Source organism: Lissotriton helveticus, chromosome 6, assembly GCF_964261635.1.
Source record: "Lissotriton helveticus chromosome 6, aLisHel1.1, whole genome shotgun sequence".
In the NCBI taxonomy this organism is placed as follows: Eukaryota; Metazoa; Chordata; class Amphibia; order Caudata; family Salamandridae; genus Lissotriton; species Lissotriton helveticus.
In genome coordinates, this window is record NC_136067.1 from 1558893706 (window position 1) to 1558906155 (window position 12450).

At 42.5% G+C, this 12450-nt stretch overlaps 1 long non-coding RNA gene across 1 annotated transcript in view; it reads left to right on the forward strand.

The window, feature by feature from the left end:
* Nucleotides 1-12450, forward strand: part of LOC144761824 (uncharacterized) — an 89934-nt gene that overhangs the window by 53873 nt on the left and 23611 nt on the right. The window contains exon 2 of the long non-coding RNA XR_013595907.1: nucleotides 792-977. This is a non-coding gene — a long non-coding RNA (uncharacterized LOC144761824). The remainder of the gene's footprint in view (nucleotides 1-791; nucleotides 978-12450) is intronic.

Consider the following 12450-nt stretch of genomic DNA (forward strand, 5'->3'; position numbering starts at 1 on the left):
CTGTGGAATGGTATCGACAGGTGGACAGGTTTATCAAAGTCTCAAAAGTTCTGTGGATTGATCTGGATGGATTCTTTGACATAGTTGTCCCATCAGATCTTTGGACAGAATGTAAAATTGCTGTAAGTTGGCCCAAAGCAGAGCCAGATCGTATTAAGGAGACAGGTGCTCCAGCACCAGAGGTCATGGATTTGTATGACAAAGTGATTTACTGGTTGAAAAAGAAAATTGCCCCAAAAGAAGTTGATTGGGTAAAGATAGACAGAACAAATGAGGAACCAAAGGAGTCAGTTCATTCATTTTATGAAAGGTTATTATTGGTTTTTAAACAGTACAGTGGCTATGAAAAATTATATGAAAAAGATATGAGCCATTTTATTTACAGATTTGTTTATGGTCTTAGACCAGAAATTGGAGAAATGATTAGAAATAATATTGTCGGATGGCAATCAAATTCAGTTGATGATATCTTGAGAAAAGCAAGATACTGCAGTGATGATTTGGAAGTAAGACAAAAGAAATTAAAAGAGAAAGCAATGTGGGCACAGGTAAAAGTGGCTGAGCAACAGATTGCAAATCTTGAAAATAAAAATATAAACTTTGTTCAGAATCAGAACCAGAGTCGGGGTCAAGGAAAGTTTAAAAATAATTTTAACAAGCCTAAGTTTAATGTTAATATTGAAGAGCTAAAACAGAAATTACCTTGTTTTAATTGCGGGGAAATTGGACACTGGAAGCGCGAGTGTAAAAACCCACCCAGAAATTAAAAAAATGCATCATTAAATTCACAGATGCAGAACGATGTTGATCTGCAGCAACAGCTCCAGCTACAGCGACAATTAAATGATCTGAGTCTTCAGCAACAGCTGCAGCGACAGTTAGCACAACAGCAGAATCAGATTCCACAGCCTCCACTTCCAAATTGTGGGGGTGGTCAAAAATATAATTCATGTACGGGATTCAGTGGAAGTGATCAGGTAATAAGAGTTCAAAGATCAAATGTGCAAAATGGATCAGGACAATTTTTGTTGACAGGAAATCAAGGAAGCAATTCTGATGACTGCTTTTGACGGTGCCCGAGAGAGAGGGAAGAGTGTGTAATTGGAGCCACTCTTGAGGTTGACCAGTCTGGTCCATATGTAAATGGGAAAGTGAATGATGTAGAAATCACTTTTCTTGTGGACACTGGTGCTACCCGTTCACTGTTAGATCAGTGGAAATTGAAAACCTACCTCTCTCTGGGGATACCATCCAAGTAGTCGGTGTAAGTAATCAACAAATTAAAACAGATTTGACTGAGCCTGTGAAAGTAGAGATTGGAAATTTTAAAGACAAACACAGGTTTGTGGTTTGCAACAGCAGTCCTGTGAACTTGCTGGGGAGAGATATATTGTGCAAGATGAATTGCAGAATATATTGCTCACCGGAAGGAATTGAATTACAAATGATGGAGGAAGATGGGTTGTACAGATTAACAATGTTGATGGTTGAAGCAGAAGGAACTCAATCATTTGCTGTATTTGATAAAGAGAATTTACCAGATGAATTAAAAGAAACAGTCAAAGCTGAAATTTGGGATTTAACAGGAAATGAAATGGGTTTGATGAAACATGTGGATCTAGTCAAAATTACAGTGAAGCAGGGAATAGAATTTCCAAACATTCCTCAGTACAAAATGAAAACTGAAACGATTGAAGGTGTTATTCCTGTGATTGAGAAATTCATTAAGCAAGGTGTTTTAAAAGAAATTGTGAGTAGTCCTTGTAACTCTCCGATTATGGGGATCAAAAAGCCAAATGGAACGTACAGAATCGTTCAGGATTTGAGAAAGGTTAACCAAATTGTTGTTCCTTGTTGTCCAGTTGTTCCAAACCCAGCAGTCATTCTTTATCAAATACCGCATGATGCAGAATGGTATACTGTCATTGATCTTTGCAATGCGTTCTTTACTGTTCCATTGCATCCAGAGAGTCAGGAAATCTTTGCTTTCAGATTCCAAAGTAGGACCCTCGCATGGTGTAGAATTCCTCAGGGTATACAGAGAGTCCTTCTATCTTTAATGAGCTGGTAAAGACAACATTGGAAGATCTAAATTTACCTGGCAGATCGACATTAGTTCAATACATTGACGATCTGTTGATAGCAGCAAAAACAAGAGACAACTGTGTGTCAGATACAATTACTCTCTTGAATCACTTGGCCATAAAGTGTCTCCTGCAAAATTACAGTTTTGTAAACAGGAGGTAAAATATCTTGGTCATAGAATTGCAAAGGGAATGAGACAAGTGACAATTGAAAGAATTAAAATGATTCAGGGAATGCATCCTCCAAAAACACAAAGACAGGTCATAATGTTTCTAGGAATGGTTGGTTACTGTCGTCAATGGATCAGTGGATTTTCAGTAACTACAGAGACTGACAAAATCAGACATAAAAGATCCAATTGTCCTTACTGAAACTGAGTTGGAAGCTTTTGAAAAACTAAAGAAAAGTCTGTGTGAAGCTCCAGCTCTGGGCATGCCAGATTACGAGAAAGATTTTGAGCTGTATTGCAGCGAAAGAGAAGGATGTGCTTTGTCTGTGTTAATACAGAGACATGGAAACATGAGAAAACCTATTGCCTACTTCTCAGCAGTCCTTGATCCAGTTGCAAAAGCCTTACCAGGGTGCTTAAAAGCAGTTTCTGCAACTAGTATTAGCCTTGAGCAAAGTGAAGGAATCATAATGGGATGTCCTGTAAAAGTTTATGTTCCCCATTCAGTTGAGATTCTCCTTACAAGGAGTAAAACACAGCACCTGACAAACAATAGATTAACGAAGTATGAGAAAATAATTCTGGGATCAGATAATGTGTCTATAGCAAGATGTGTGAATTTAAATCCTTCCACGTTGCTACCTGATACTGAAAATTGTGATGAAAATGATGTGGAGCATGAGTGCTTGGATGTCATGGAATATTTACCAAGCCAAGGCAGGACATTAAAGATGTACCATTGCCTGAGTCAGATCGTGTTTACTTTGTGGATGGTTCCTGTCGGAGATCAGAAGGAGGCATTTTGAGAGCAGCCTATTCAGTCTGTACAGTTGCAGATGTTGAAGAAGCATCATGTCTTGAGGGAATTCGTTCAGCACAAGTGGCTGAATTGATTGCTTTAATTCGTGCTTGCGAAATAGCAAAAGATTTGAGAGTCACCATAATTACTGATAGCCAATATGGGTATGGAGTTGTGCATGATTATGGACAGCTCTGGTCTCAGAGAGGCTACATGACATCAGCAGGTTCGCCAATCAAAAATGCAAAATTTATCAAAAGATTGATTGATGGCATACAGATGCCAAAAGAAATTGCTGTGGTAAAGTGTGCAGCTCACAAGAAAGGTGAGGATTTTGTCACTAAAGGAAATGCTTATGTGGATGAAATTGCAAAATATTGTGCAAGAAACAATTTTGCACTTAATCGGGAGAAAAGTAATGAATATGTTTTAAATTCACTAATGCTAACATCAGTAGTTGAGACATGGCAGGAAATCAAAGATTTACAAGATGAAGCTGATGATGAGGAAAAAAATTCATGGTTGAGAGCAGAATGTAGACAGCGAGATGAGGATGGAGTTTGGACTTACAAAGATGGCAGAGTAGTTTTACCAAATTGCATGATTGCTGATATGGCCAGAATGTATCATGGCCCAGGTCATATTGGAAGAGATTAAATGATTAGGCTTTTCAAGGAAACTTGGTTTAATACCAAGTTCAGAACAATTGCAGAATCACTCTGTCAAAGGTGTTTTGTTTGCCAACAAATGAACCCAAACAGGAAATCAGTTGTGGGGACGGGGACCATAGGTCGGGAGGGTGGTCCTTTTACCAGGTTACAGATGGATTTCATTGAGATGCCCAGACACAACAGGCTACAATATGTTTTGGTGATTGTCTGTTTATTTTCAAGATGGGTAGAGGCATTTCCCACACGTCACAGTGATTCAATTACTGTAGCAAAGATACTTTTAAGAGAAATAATACCAAGATACGGATTTCCTGTGACTATTGAGAGTGATAGAGGAGGACATTTTGATAACAGACTGATTAAATTAATTTGTGAAGCCTTACACATTGAGCAGAAGTTGCATTGTGCATACAGACCAGAGGCATCTGGAGTGGTGGAACAAATAAATGGAACAATTAAAAACAGAATAGGAAAAATGTGTCTAGCTACTGGTATAAAGTGGACAGATGCTCTTCCACTTGTTTTGATGACCCTAAGAAGTACACCTGATAAAAAGACAGGTTTAAGTTCTCATGAAATTCTTATGGGTAGAGTAATGAGACAAGCATTTGTACCAGTTGGAAAACTGTTAAGCATTAATGACAGTGCAATTTTGGAATACTGTAAGAAGCTTTCTGACGTCGTGACTTCTGTGTCTCATCAGGTGGGAACTGAAGTACAGTCAAAAGACAAAGTGCAAACGCATGATCTGAGACCGAAGAAGAAATTGTCTGGTGCCGAGGTGGCAGAAACCGAGACAGGTGATACTAGTGACAACGAATGCAGTAAAGTGTAGAGGAATAAAAAGGTGGATTCATCCCAGTCACATTATTTCCATACCTTCACCTGAGAACTCTGATGAAGAGAGTGATACAACAACTGATTCAGATTCTGAAGAGGAAGTTGATGAAAATCCAGATCTTGAAGATCGACAGGGAAGTTGACATCTGGAAAATGTATCTGTAAATGGAGATTTGATTGGAAAAGATTTAAAAATTATTGTAATAGATTCTGAAAATGATGAAGATCTGTTAGAAAAAGAATCAGCAGAAGAATCTGACAAAGAAGTGGGAGAGACAAGAGAATCTGATCAAGATAAAGAAAAAGAAGTTGAAAACACAGAAGAGTCTGATCAAGTTCAGAAACAAGACCAGGAAAGTATCGAAAGGCAGAAGAGAAGCTCTGAATGCAGGGACAAGAAGCCCGGAACTGGGAAGTTGAAGGTAATTGAAGAAGTGGAGGAAGACGAATTACCAAGTACCAGTGATGGTAGAAAAAGTTATGTTCCTAACGGAGTGAGGCTGCCGATTAGAGAAGATCCTGAGTCAAGAATTGAAATTTCTGATAGTGAATTTGATGAAAGTGATGAAGAATCTCAAAAAAGAAAGTTCTGAAAAAGATCTTGGAGAACAGAATCTAATGTGACTGAACCAAAAAGGAAATTACTAAGAAAAGGTGAAACTTGGCCAAATGAAAACGGTGGACTGAGAGTCAGGTTAATAAATAGATCAAAAGAGCAGGTGAATGAGATAACTAGTCAGGAGGATCCTGAAGAGAAAGCAGAGAAAGGAAAGAAAATAGAAGGTATCTCTAGAAAAACAAAGGGAGTTTTAAGGCCAAATCAAAAATATAAGTCTCCTGAGTGGGCTTACATTATCATCCCGCCTGTAATTGAGATAAATAGTAGCAGTCAGGAAGAAGTTGAAGAGAATAGTGACAATGATTGAAGTAATAATTTGTTAGAATTTAGGTTTCTGTTTTTGGCATAAGGCTGAAGAAATTGTGTTAGGTGACACAAGGTTGAAGAATTTGTGTTTAGCTGAAGAATAACTTGTGACGCAAGGTCGAAGAAAAGCTGTTAGAAGGATTAAAAAAAAGAAATAAATTAAAAAAGGGGGGTGATTAAATTTAGGTTTATGTTAGATATATTTTAAATTTTTGTTTTAAATTCTTGTTTTCTTTTTCTGTGATAAGGCTAGTAAAGATGCCTTTTGTTTTAAAGCGTAGTACTTCAAAGTGTTCCATCCTTGAAAAATGCTGTAAGATGACTCTGATATGTATGCTCATATTAATTCTGCTCTGGTTAGTTTTAGCTGTCATCTTTCCTTTCGGGATCGATAAGGAGATGTACAAAGTCAATATGACAAGCAAAGCTTCAGTTAGTCAAGATAAACATAGTGCAACAAACAAAGCTAACAAAGTTATTGATCACAGACCAGAGGCTCATCAAGATATGTCTGTTGGTGATTTTTCTAGCAATACGTTTTCGAGGCTTTTAGGAGAGTATGTTAAGGTTATGGGTGTCAAAGATTGCTACATTTGTGTAAAGTTACCTGCTTCTGTTTCTGAGGGAGTGACATACAATATGCTTCCTCTTACTTATGGCATGACCTGCAGTGTAATAGCTAGCTTATTTTATCAAACTGGTCGTTTGGAGTATTACTATTCCAACTACGATGAGATTTTTGCTAACCTGAAAGTTGAGAAGACTTTAAATAAACACAAACAAGCTAAACAGATGAGGGAATTCTTTTTAGTTACTAACGAACTTACTTATGAATATGCTTACAGAAATAATTTAACCTGCAAATTGAGAGCTAAAGAAAAGACTTTCCTGAATTTGGTTGAGGAGAGAAGGGCAATCTATAAAAGAAATGAGATGGTCAAACAGACTAAATCCAAATTCTGGCAGAAGTAGGATGAAAAGATTAATGGCAAATTTTTTGATAATGTTGCAATTCACATAGACAAACCAATTAGTGGCAAGCTTTGCATTAGAAGAGATAACACACTTTTTGATAATTATTTTGTAGGAGCTAGCAATTGTGAAGACACTTATCAGATCATGGGGGGTTGGGGATTCAAAGGTGGCAAAGACCCAATTTTTCCTGGAATTTATTTTGTTTGCGGAGACAAAGCCTATTATAATCTCCCGGATCATTGGTATGGGACGTGTTTTGTTGGTCTTGTGTTCCCAAAGATTTTTCAAGTTGACAGAAATGCAGAAGGTTCATTTGAAATTAATAATCATGTGAACAGGTACAAAAGAGAAAGTTTCTCAGAGATTTTAGGAGACATTTTTGAAGCAGTGATACCTTTAGTAGGTATTACCTTGAATGCAGGTAGAATCAGAAAAGTATCCACAATAGTTGACAGGTTATCAACTGATACAGCTGGTAGCTTCCAATTAGTAGATACTGAGGTCATTGCAATCAGATCAATGGTAATGCAAGATCTCCTTGCCTTGGATATACTCCTAGCAAAAGAGGGAGGAGTCTGTGGCATTTTACATGTCCAGCACTGCTGTACATATATCCCAGACGAAAGCAAAAACATTGAAATGTACATTAAGAACATCACAGAGATGCATTCGGAAATAGCCCCATTAGAAGAGAATGATTTTTCAGAACGTCTTTCAAAAAGATTTCAGGCTATCAAAACATGGTTTCAAGAGATTGGTGGATCAGTTCTTGGCAAAATTTTAACACCTCTACTGGCTAACCTTCTTTTTGCTAACAGCAGAGCTATGTTAAGGAACTTCCTAGTGCTCTTAGGAGTCTGTAGCGTGTACCCCAGCAACATGACCAATGGCTCTTTTTCAAATGCGACGCCTATCATTGCCACCAACGCTGTGTGGATCTGAGTCCAGTATTGGGCCACCGCTGGACATTCCCAAGCCAGATGATAGAAGCCCGCACCAGGGGACCGGCATCTCTCGCACCTGTCATCCTCTGCTAGTTGGAACTTAAATTTCCTTTCTGACGTGTAATAAACTCTCTGCAAGAATTTATAGTGGGTAATCTTGAATCTACAACTAGAGGAAACTTCGCGTGGTAGTTCACAGCAATAGCGCCATTGTTCATCTGTGATAGTCTCACCCATGTCATTGTCCCATCTCTGTCTGGCTGAGCATCTTACAGCTGGGCGCTGCGTCCTAATGCTATTGTATAGTAATGACACCAGGTGAGTGCCGTCAGTAGAGTGTAGCACGACGTTTAGCGGAGCTAGGGTCTCTGGCTCCTGGGGAAAATTCGGTAGAATGTCCCGCATACCCTGTCGCAGCCGTACATAAAAGAACATGTCAAGTGGTGTAGATTCGGTACCTTTAAAGAAGACTTCCTTATACTGAAACACCCCGCCTATGAACAGGTCCCCCCATGTGTGAATTTGCAGGCACTTGCACATGTTCTGGAACCCAGTTTGTCTCAATAGGTCCAGTCTTGAATGATACGTGAGAGGCATATGGGAGGCGTACGTCATTGGGGCACGCAGGATATGAGTGATGCGCTTCCAGACATCTATCGTACATGAAACCGTGGTGGGAGGCGTCTCCAATAGTTTAGCAGTACAGTGTAAGATTCCATTTAGGGGGTAGGGTCGGGCAATCCAGTCCTCTGCAGCTATCTGGGGCATGAACGGCGTGGGAACCATCCAGTGGTAGGCGTAGTGCGCCTGAGCACTCAGATAGTATATCTCAAAATCCGGTATGTCAAAGCCGCCCCTATCATAAGGCTGTGCCATGACCTCCCATTTCAGACGCAGGTGTTTCCCACCCCAGACCAGCCGAATCAGCTCCGATCTCAGTGACTTAAAGAAAAAAACGCCCAGGTAGTTCGGGATGTTAAGAAAGAGGTACAAAAAACGAGGCAGTATGACCATTTTGACTAGCGAAGGTCTGCCCGCCATCGAGAGGGGTAGCGATATCCAGCGGGTGACATCGGCCTCAAGCTTCGTTACTGTCGTACCATAGTTTAGTCTCAAGGTTTCCTCTTTATCTCTGGAGATCTGGATCCCCAGGTATCTAAGGTCCGTGTGGCACCACTTCAAAGGGAAGTCCAATGGGAATTCCGCTACAGCCATCGTAAGCGGGAAGAAGAGGGACCTGCCCCAGTTAATGGTAATCCCAGACAGCCTCCCAAATTCCAAGAACTCACGCAGCCGAGCGTTCAGGTTCTGCTGTGGGTCTTTAACAAAAAGAGTAATATCATCCGCGTATAGCGAAATTAATATCTGACGCTGAAAGCACCGAAAGGCACTCTCACGGTGTACCTGGCGGATCCTGCAGGCCAGAGGTTCCTCCACAATTGCAAATAATAGTGGTGATAACAGACACCCCTGACGAGTGCCCCTAGTGAGGGATAAGGACGGAGAAAGGTGACCATTGATAAGGACTTTAGCAGTGGGCTGGTTGTATAGCAATCGTAACCAACCTTAATAAACAGGTGGGAAACCCATTTTTTGCAGCACTGCGAATAGGTAGCTCCACTCTACCAAATCAAAAGTCTTAGAGGCATCAAGGAACACCGCTGCAACTGGCAGCTCCGGGGCAATCGTCTGGATTAAGGAGAAAAGAGTGCGTAGGTTGTGGGTGGTGGCCCTTCCTGGAACGAAACCTGACTGATCAGGGAGGATGATCATGGTCATCAATAGTGACAATCTGGTCGCCAGCACCTTGGCCAATATTTTAGCATCGCAATTCAATGATAGAGGGCGATAGGAATCACAGGCCCCAGAGTCTTTGCCGGGTTTTAATAAGGAAGTGATCACCCACCACCTCTCTCATGGATGGGGGAAGTATCCCTACCTCCAGCGACTCTTCGAACACTTCCCGCAGCACCGGGGCCATTATGTCTATATAGCATTTATAAAATTCGTCCGGTAGCCCATCCAATCCCGGTGCCTTACCATTATGTAGAGACATTGTGGCCTCTCGTATTTCATCCAGCTCGAGAGGGGCATCTAAGAACTGCCTGTTAAACAAAGGGTTCAGGCAGGTCAGGTCGATTACCCCTTTTTCCATATTTGCCCGGCGTTAGCCGCTTCTCACCCAACTCACAATTTATCAAATAAAGAGGCAGGCGCTGGAGACTGGAAGGCAGGAAACAGGAGTTTATTCCGACGGAGCAGAACACGTCAAATCAGACAACAGGGTATCTTCACGAGGTGCTCTAACAAGTTTCTCTACGGCTCCGTCTTTTATACACATGTTTATGATGCACAAACATTCCTTATTGCAATAAAGACACTTTGAAGTACAAAAAGGGCATGTTTGGGATCCCAGCTCCATGCCTATTCCCATACCGGTCGCTCTGATGTTGTTTTCCCCTCCCAAATGTAACATGTGATTGCAATCTGCAGCCGGACATTCCAACAGGACACGAGGGCAGGAGGGGGTGGTCTGATCTAAGGTTGGGCAGGCGATAAGATCACGTTTTGCTGTGCGGGGCCGGGGGGGTACATCCACGAGACCTAGTTTTATGACTTGGGACTGGGTCGAGAGGCCAGGTGTAGCCGGGGGGGGGGTCATCAGAAGAGAGGAAGGGTGTTCCTGAGAGGAATGCAGGGGTGTCGGTCAGATCTAGGGGTGTGAAGGCCTTTATTAATCACCGCTCCTCTGATGTGAGGCGAGGTCCTACTGTAGGAAGCAATAAACTGCATCTGTTGGGCTAGGTGATGGCCTGGGATCAGGCCGGGCAATCGGGCAGGGAGGAAGAGGTTACCGAAAGGGTCTGTTCTATGGGTGGGATGAAAGAGCGAGGGGGCAGGGGTTCAGCACGGAGGCAGTGTCGTGTTTAGAGGTGCGTTTATGGCCTGCGTAGGAGAGACCGGGGGCTGTCAGGGCGCGGGGGAATACTCGCAAGGCTGGGGAGTGGGTGGAGAGAGAGAGACGCAGGAGGCTATTGGCAGTGGGCAGATAGGTCATGACACAAAAATGGCTACTATCTATGTTCGTGACGGGGCCTAAAAGGGGACAAGATGGCGGGGCCACTGTTTCGTGACTTTCGCTTTACCTTCAACAGTGGCGAGGGTGAACACAAATGAACGCCGCTTATGTACATATACATTGTCATTTTCCACAGTCGCTGCTTTTTAACATAAGTTAGGTCATTTCCGTGTTTATCATAACTGACGGGGTGTACATATAGTCATGTGTTGTCAATGAAATAGCGTTTGTCAATACTGGTGGACTTGCATATAACCGTGTGCAGTTGGTGCGACATACGAGGTGGAATACACATAAATTTACATTTGTCGTATTTAGAAAGTGACCGATGAAGCATTTTACAGGCAAAAAGTGGTTGAGGGAGGAATTTAGTCCAATACAAGCAATTAGTCAAGGGGTGTAGAAAGTTCCGAAAAAAAGGGGGGGGGGTCTTCGCCACAGTGTCTTTTTAGTAGCCAGCCATCACTGGTAAGCTCTGGTAGTTCGTTTTCTTCCGTTGGCGCTGTTGAGCACCGGCGGTGGAGCTATAGGTCCAGCTTGGATCCTTCTTTACACGTCGCAGGGTGCGATCTGTCTTCTGCTGTTAGACCACAGTCCTGTTTCCTAACTAATCTTTTTAAGGGCGCCTCATGCTGGGCACCCGCATTTCTTTCTCCTTCCGTGGCAAACCCTATTCTACCTAAATGCTGTTCTTTTTCTCTGAGTCAAAATCCACGTGAAAGGGAAAGAGGGGGGTTTTGTAGGATAATCGAGGGAAGAGAGGGCGGAGTGGGACCAGATCTTTGAGACAAACCAAGGGAGCAAAGGGTGATGCGCAGGCAGGTCCATCAATCGGACTCAAAGGGGCGGGGACTTCTGGCACGCGTTGGTCAACAAGTAGAGGGCTTCAAGGCGGCCCTCCATTCCTTCATTTTCTGCGTTTGAGTGTGGTGCATCGTCCCGCGTCCCGTTGCTCTGCGGCTCCATCTTAGGTCGAGGTCACACGTGCCTCATGATCTGTGGCCAGGCTGTGCGTCACGTCCGGCCCCTCTCTTCCGGGGACTGTGTATCCTTGAATGGGTACAAAACAGGTTTTAGAGAACTGACAAGAGAAGATATTTATACATTTCAATTCCGTCCCAAATCTAAGTAGTTGGGGGTTCGTTCATCGGTCACGGTCAGAAGTTATCACTGTGGAGCATGTATACAGGCATGTCTACTGGGGTATGTGCTAAGCCTATTTGGCGTTCATTCATGACGTACAGGGAGAGATCCGACTCTTATTGACTGTGTACTTCATCAAACTCGAAATCGAAACCTTCGGTAGAGACTCGTTTTTCTACCCCAAGCCCTGGCAGTCTTCTATCATCATGAGAGAGAGGTAGAGGCTAAACACTCTTTTCTCGGGGAGCAACAGTTAATCAGGGTCATCAGTTATACTTCGAGTTTACGGAGCTGGGGTCAAGCGGGAGGAACGGGGACGTTTTGGACATCCGTACTTGGGTGCAGAGGGGTGGGGCTATCTGGGCATAGGAGATTGTGTTTCTAACGAGCTGAGAACAGAAGGCCACTGACGTATAATCCTCCTATAAAAAGGGCCAGATTAGGGGACATCAGTCGTCTTACCTGTCCTTTCCTTCATAGCCAATTCAAGTTCTATCATTTTTACAGAAAGGAGAGGTAGTAATATGGCAAATCACAATTGTTTTAGTTTCTGGCAATTTGTCGAACACCTTTGTGTTCGAAAAATCAATTAGGCTCGTGCCGGCGGGGGCACAACGTTACCATACAAAGGAAGAGGGAACAGGGGGACCCTCGGAGAGAGAGTCGTCCGCATTTCAAATGAACTATTCGGTACACGTACGACATGGGGAGAAAGAAAGAGAGAGAGAAACGTGTACCATAATAGGCCACTTTAGTGCGCACACAACACAAAACAGTAGGGGTCATGTTATATAGAAACACAGACTGAGGGACAACGTAA